Genomic DNA, 8,351 nt, shown 5'->3' on the forward strand with positions numbered 1-8,351 from the left:
CCACAGCGCCAGACGCCGCCACAACTGCGTAAGTAGCTGCAACTAACTGCTCCGCGGCTCCCACTGCCAGTCCCCCTGCGAGGGCAGTTGCCTGCCCCATGGCAGCCAGCAGCCAGCGGTCATCCTCTCCCTTCAGACAGTTACGCTGGAGATGTCCCTCCCATCCACACTCGAAACATTTCATGCCCTCACTGGTGACATATACTGTGGGTCATAGTGATCAATTTTAAATGTGAGCGTGACATTCAGCTCTTCATCGAACCGATTTGGGATCATCACTCTGTTCAGAAGTGCTTAAACATTTTTCTTCCCCTTCTCCAAAAACATGCAGTTTAGGTGAATTGGTCACGCAAAATGATGGAGTGAGTGTTTTTGTCTTTAATACTTTTAAAAACCTTTTAAAACCAACCTTGACCGAAGAAAGTGCAACTGCTTTTAACCCTATGGCTTTTCAGCTCTCTGTTTCTATTGTTAAGCCTGTCTGTTATCTGGTGTTCTCTAGTGTGTAGGATGATTTCCCATACACACTAGAGTACACTAAAGTAAGATCTCCTTTAGCTGAACCTACAGGTACCAGATGTGTTGTGTTAAGCGGCAATGGGTTGAGTGATCAAACCCTCTATTACTATCAGATGTGGTTTGTGGTTCAATTCACAATAGTTCACAGATTTCATCTTTGCTAGCACAGAATATTAAAGTTCTGTGCAGGTATTGATCCAAGTTGTGAAACATGTCCCCAGACTGAGGCCACCCTTGGTCATTTGTTTGTGTTGTGTTCAAGGCTGTTCCGGGTTCGCGCCCTGCTCTGTGCGGAGTTTGCATGTTCTCCCCTTGTCTGTGTGGGTTCTCTCCGGGTTCTCCAGCTTTCTGCCACCTCCAAAAACACGCGCTTTAGGTTAATTGGCCGTTCCAAATTGCCCGTAGGAATGAGTGTATGTGTGTGTGTGTGTGTGCATGCTTGTCTGTGTCTCTGTGTGGCTCCACAGTGCACTGGCATCACGCGCCAGTGCTTCATGCCCTCAGTCAGCTGGGATAGGCTACGACCCCCTACGACCCACCACAGTGGATAAAGCGGTAGACCATGAATGAATGAATGAATGAATGAATGATATCTGTGAAATTCAGCATTAATGAACAAACCATACCATAAAATTAAGATTCAAACTACTCAGAACTGAGGTACGTAAAGACTGCAACATCACGCGACACCCCTGAATTCAAAATTTTACCCTGACCTACTTGCATAGGTCAAAGATCAAAGCTAGTACTTTGACATACTTTCAGAGATCAAAGTGTAACCCTGTCAGTATAAAGGGTTACCGTACTAAGCGGTAATCTATTACTAAAAGCAGTACTTCAATTTAGACATGCATTAGAATTGCGTTTAGAAATATTATTGTGAAAAGGGAAGTCAATGACTTTTATTTTGAAAAAAGGCCCGCGAAAGCGGCGCAGGTGATTTCCGCCGGGTGAGCGCGCGAAAGAAGAAGGGAGACAGCGCGAGAGAGTGAGGAGAGAGACGGCGGAGAGAAGGATAAGAAAGAAGGAAAATAGAGAATAAAGATGTTCCCGTGCACCACGCCGGGACATTAGAGGGAGAGAGAAAGTTTTGACAAGTTTTGTGGGCTTATCAAGACTTGGCATTTTCTGAACTGTTTTCCATCACGGGAATCTACGGAGACCGCTGATTGATGCTGGCGCCACACCGTCGCCTTTTCGGATTCCAGATTCCACGTAGTGTCCAATCCAAAGATGGCGAGCCACTGTACCAGGATCTGATTTGGAACTGATTGATTTAGGATTTATCAATTTTCTTTGGATGGACAAAGACTTTGGAGTTCAATTCCTGAAAGAAAGATACGGAACCCCGGGGTATGTGTATGTGTGTTTTGTTTATTATTTTATTGATTTTCGGGCCCATTTTCTTTTATTATGAAATGTGATTTTGTATGTTGTTCTGAATTATTGGCAGAGATGACCGATTAAGTTTATAAAATTTTAATACATGTCATCTACCCACACTGACTGAGTTGTCTCATTTATTACACCTCCTGCTCCAGTAGTCGAACCTCCGCATTGGCCCAACATCCAGTAAGTTCTCATATTTTAACTCACTAAATTCTGAACGGGTGTTACAGAAATTTGGCGAGCCAGCCAGGAGCAGTTGGGTGATTAATGAGTCAACTTCTTTATTTTTTTTTCATTGTGATATTGAATATTGAGTGCTAAAGTTAAGATGGACATTGTGACACGTGAAGAAGTTAAAGTGCCTCATTCTGCAATTATTAGTGGACTGACAGGGACTGAAGTAGATAATGAAGTTCAGAAATTTTTGGAGATCTATGGATCTATTAATAGAGTTCTTACAATAGATGAACCAAGCTCAAAGTTCCACAAGTGTGCGATAGTTGAGTTCACATTTAGTGCTGCAATGGAGGCACTCACTCCTATGTTACCAATTGACTACAAAAGTCCCACTGTACCTGATGTGACATTTCATTTGAGGGCGCTTGCTAGTGTCTATATTCCGGCTGCTAGTCATAGTGCCACTCAGAGTTACATCTCTGAGTTACAGGCTATTGCCAAGATGACAGGGAAATCTTTCCAGATTGTTTTGCAAGAAGAGTTGACAAAGCTAAATTCTACCACTGGGATTTCTGTAGATGAGGTGCATCCAGAAAGAAATGATAGTGAGGAGGGCTACGGATCTCACTTAGTGTCGCAACCTGCTACGACCTCTCAGTTGAACGTTACATCCCGAAAAACAGCTGAAGGGCCCGCACCCACTGTTGTTGTTCCATCACTGGCATGCTCAGCAGCTTTAGAAACAAACTTGACCACAGGGCCATCAGCAGTGAAATCGGCAGTAACTGCCAATTCATGCAACTTGCCTGCAATTGATGTGAATCCACCTGAAATACAGAAAGTTGTGGTGGAGCATATTGTAAAGAATGAGAATTCCCCAGGCTACTACAATTCAGGCTCTTGTCTTCGAGTTTTTTCTGGTAGATTACCAAGACCAAATAATGAGACAGACTATGAAACTTGGCGTACGAGTGTGGAAATCCTTTTAATGGATCCGACACTGTCGGATTTAAACCGATCCCAGAAGATTGTGGACAGCTTGCTTCCCCCAGCCACAGATTTTATCAAACATCTTGGTTCTCAAGCATCACCAGCAGCATATATTCAGCTTCTTGACTCAGCTTATGGCACGGTAGAGGATGGAGATGAACTATTTGCTAGATTCTTGGGCACTCTGCAAAACGCAGGTGAAAAGCCATCACGTTACCTCCATAGACTGCAAGTCACACTAAATACTGTTATGAGGAGGGGAGGTGTTTCTGCTGACGAATTTGACCGACATTTGTTAAAGCAATTCTGTAGAGGTTGTTGGGATAATTCCTTAATTGCTGATTTACAGCTTGAGCAAAAGATAAGATGCCCACCATCGTTCGCGGAACTGCTACTTCTGTTACGAACAGAAGAAGATAAACATGCTAACAAAGAATTGCGCATGAGAAAACACCTGGGTGTTCCTAAACAACCACCAGGTGGTCCCAAACAGCGAGTGTGGTCTCAATTGCAAAGTGCATGCACCTGTTCAGAACAGAAGGCCACAGATGAGACAGACCAATTGAAAAAACAGATTGCTGCGTTGCAAGTGCAAGTTGCTCAGATGAAAACACAGAACCAGAACAAGAGTAAAGCACTCTTGGATGCAAATGCAAAAATGATTTCACAGTCGCGGCCATCTCGACAGAGATTGGTTTCTTCAGAAAGTAAGTTACTTACTAAGCCCCGCCCATGGTATTGTTTCCACTGTGGGGAGGATGGCCATACAGCTCCTAAATGCACTAACGAAGCCAACCCATCATTAGTGGCAACAAAACGAAAGAAACTGCAAGAAAAACAGCAGCAGTGGGAATCTGAGAATAATCCTATTGACCCTGATTCTTTAAACTAACGGTGACTCCTGTTGTGGGACAAACTGGAGTCCGATTAGACAATGCATGTCCCCTTACATCTAAATCAGTTGTAAAGAGATCCATAAAGGATCAGCCACGCAAGCTATCACGAAAATTAGTTGGAACAAAATGCACTGCACAAGTGATAGTAGCAGGACAGCAAGTCAGTTGCCTTTTAGACACAGGATCCCAGGTTACGACTGTCCCCTTGTCCTTTTACGAGAATAATCTGAGAGAGCAACAAATTCGACCCTTAGATGATTTATTGGAAGTGGAAGGAGCAAATGGCCAAGAGGTGCCATATTTTGGATTTGTACAACTAGACATCACATTCCCCAAAGAGCTTGGAGGGCAGGAAGTTGAGGTTGCAACATTAGCCCTCGTTGTGCCTAACATGAGAGAGGGAGCTGAAGAGCAACTCCTCATCGGCACCAACACCCTTGATACATTGTACTCAAACTTGTCTTCTCACATTGACAAGAGTAACCTGCCAGCACGGTGTGGTTATAGAGCAGTGTTAAAAATTCTGCAACTCAGACACAAACAAGAGCAAAGTGGCAACTTTGGCTCAGTGAGACTATCAGGGAAAAGCTCAGGAGTAATTCCTGCTGGAAACACAATTGCTTTGGATGGGGTAGTCAATGTTAAGAATTCCTTAAATGAAAAGTGGGTTGTCATTGAGCAACCGGTTGCATCTGCCTTACCTGGGGGTCTGCTTGTGGCCAACTGCTTAGTAACCTTACCTGCAAGACGGTTGAGTGTGATACCTGTCATAATCAGGAATGAAAGTGAACATGATGTTGTGATCCCACCAAAGACAGTGATAGCTGAGATAAGTGCTGTTCAACGGGTGAAGCCACATGAGTGTGACTCCAGCACTGAAACTGATAGACCCGATTCTAATCCATATGTCAGCTTTGATTTTGGTGACTCTCCTCTGTCCACAGAATGGAGGGAGAGAGTTACGCAGAAACTAAACTCTATGCCTGAAGTGTTTGCTCAGCATGACCTTGACTTTGGTCACAATAGTCAAGTCAAGCATCACATTAAGCTCAAGGATGAAACTCCTTTCAAGCAAAGAGCTCGACCGATCCATCCTCAGGATGTTGATGCAGTGCGAAAGCATTTGAGAGAGCTGCTTGATAGTGGTATAATTCGAGAATCTGAATCTCCCTTCGCATCCCCTATTGTAGTTGTCCGGAAGCGTGATAACTCTGTCCGCCTCTGTATAGACTACCGCAAACTCAACTCACAGACAATCAAGGATGCTTATGCACTCCCCAACTTGGAGGAGGCTTTCTCGGTCTTAACTGGCTGTAAGTGGTTTTCAGTCTTAGACTTGAAATCTGGCTATTACCAGGTTGAGATGGAGGGAGCTGATAAAGAGAAAACGGCTTTTGTGTGTCCACTGGGTTTCTACGAATTCAATAGAATGCCCCAAGGTGTCACAAATGCACCCAGCACCTTCCAGCGTTTAATGGAACGCTGTATGGGCGACATGAACTTGAAGGAGGTCTTAGTCTTTATTGACGACTTGATCATTTTTTCAGACACGTTAGAAGAGCACGAGGATCGGCTGCTGCGGGTCCTAGCTCGCTTGAAGGAATATGGCCTTAAACTCTCACTTGAGAAGTGCAAATTTTTTCAGTCTTCAGTCCGATATCTTGGTCATATTGTTTCAGAACATGGAGTTGAAACAGACCCTGATAAAATCCAACCCCTTAAAACATGGCCAAAGCCCAAAAATTTAAAGGAGTTGAGGTCCTTTTTGGGATTTTGTGGGTACTATCGCAGATTCATAAAGGGTTTCTCTCAAATTGTGAAGCCGCTGAATGAATTAACTGCTGGATATCCCCCAACACATAAGAAGAAAGGGAAAGTAAGTTCTGCACAGTACTATCATCCCAAAGAAACATTTGGTGAGCGATGGACTGCCTCTTGCCAGCAGGCATTTGACACGATAATTGAGAAGCTCACAACAGCACCTGTTCTGGGTTTTGCAAATCCTAAGCTACCATATCTGCTTCACACAGATGCTAGCACTACAGGGCTGGGTGCAGCATTATATCAACATCAAGATGGTGAAACACGGGCTATAGCTTTTGCCAGCAGAGGGTTGTCCAAAAGTGAAGCTAAATATCCGGCCCATAAATTGGAATTCTTAGCACTTAAGTGGGCGGTTACTGAGAAGTTTAGTGACTACCTTTATGGGGCTGAGTTCACAGTAGTTACTGATAGTAATCCTCTCACTTATGTTTTAACTTCTGCCAAACTCGACGCCACTAGTTATAGATGGTTGTCAGCCCTTTCCACCTTCTCATTCAAACTACAGTATAGGGCAGGAAAACAGAATGTAGATGCAGACGCTCTATCAAGAAGACCACATGGCGAACTAGTTGATGACTACGTTTCACAAAAGGAACAAGAGAGAATAAGTAAGTTCACTGCCAATCACAATTTTGAAACTGAGGCCTGTAACATGGTTCCACCAGAGGCAATTAAAGCCATATGTGAAAGACATGATGTCTACTCAGTGGCTCACAAATCTAAGTCCACTGAGCAGTCCATTGCATTGATTGAGTCCATAGCAATTCGTTCTGAGGCTCTGCCCTCCAGTTTCCAAGAAGAACATGACCATGGCTTGCCAGTTATCCCCTCTTTGTCACTGGCAGAGTTATCGGAGAAACAGCTGGCAGATCCCAGTATCAGGGAAATAATAACTCAAATGCAGACTGGAGAATCCCCTCCACCTTCAATGAGAAAAGAGCTTCCTGAATTAGTTTTCTTGTTAAAAGAATGGAAGAGATTGGAACTCAGAGATGGAGTCTTGTACAGAAAAAGACAAAGTGCTGGAAATACAACCTATCAACTGGTGTTACCAAGAGAATTGAGAGATGTAGTGCTCAAAAGTTTACATGATGACATGGGTCATTTTGGCGTTGAGCGAACCCTTGACCTTGTGAGAGAAAGGTTTTATTGGCCGAGGTTGTTGGCAACAATTGAAGAAAAGATCAAAACATGTGAACGTTGTGTGCGTAGGAAGACTACGGCAGAGAGAGCTGCCCCACTGGTCAACATTAAGACCAGTAGGCCACTTGAGTTGGTCTGCATGGATTTTCTAAGTGTTGAACCGGACCGGAGTAATACCAAAGACATATTGGTAATAACCGACCACTTTACCAAATATGCCCTTGCGATACCAACACCGAATCAAAAAGCGAGCACTGTAGCGAAGTGTTTGTGGGACCACTTTATAGTGCATTATGGGATTCCTGAAAAGCTTCATTGTGATCAGGGCCCAGACTTTGAATCGCGTACTATAAAGGAGCTATGCGAAATGACAGGGATCCGAAAAACGCGAACTACGCCTTACCATCCGAGGGGAAATCCTGTTGAGCGTTTTAACAGGACGCTGTTACAGATGTTGGGTACTTTGAACAACAAGGACAAGACCCATTGGCGTGATTTTGTTAAGCCACTTGTTCATGCGTACAATTGTACAAAGCATGAGGTCACAGGTTTTGCTCCTTATGAACTCATGTTTGGAAGACAGCCTAGACTTCCTGTAGATTTAGCGTTTGAACTGCCTGTTGATGATCAGCCTCAATCACATTTACAGTATGTGCAGAAATTGAAGGACCGTCTGAAAGAGAGCTATGCACTTTCCAGCAAGAATGCTGAGAAATCTGCTCAGCGAAATAAACTCAGATTTGACAAAAAGGTCACAGATGGCAGTCTTGAACCAGGTGACAGAGTGCTGGTGAGAAGTGTACGACTGAGGGGAAAACATAAACTAGCTGACAAGTGGGAAGCAGACGTGTATGTAGTTGTGTCACGCTCAGGTGATCTCCCAGTATATACGGTCTGTCCAGAAACAAAGAAAGGTCCTTTGCGTACTTTACACAGAGATCTTTTACTTCCTTGTGGGTTTTTACCAATTAGTGCTCCAGAGAAACCAACCCCAAAATTGGCGCCAAGGAAACCAAGAACCCGTCAGACTCCAGACATTGTAACTGAAAACAGTGAAAATGAACAGTCAGATGATGAGGAATCATATCTCCCCAGATTTGTGACTGTAGAATCAACTACATCGGGTACAATAGTCAGAGCTAATGGATCAGCAAATAATATTTTACCTGAGTGTGGTACTGTTGAGAATTCTGTTCCCCTTGCTGAACCATGCATCTCAGAGCCTGAGACATGGGCTCCAAGGGAAATGGATGAGGGAGTTATAGTAACAGATCCATCCAACCTAGGTGCCTTTGATTCACATGTGGTAGATGAAAATTGCACAAAAGGAACCAATCCTTCTGAAAGAGAAGTAGCAATTTCTGATCTCCCTGAGGTATCACCCAGAGTAGTTGAGCCTCCTTCACCTGGCAG

This window comes from Antennarius striatus, chromosome 16 (assembly GCF_040054535.1).
Source record: "Antennarius striatus isolate MH-2024 chromosome 16, ASM4005453v1, whole genome shotgun sequence".
NCBI lineage: Eukaryota > Metazoa > Chordata > Actinopteri > Lophiiformes > Antennariidae > Antennarius > Antennarius striatus.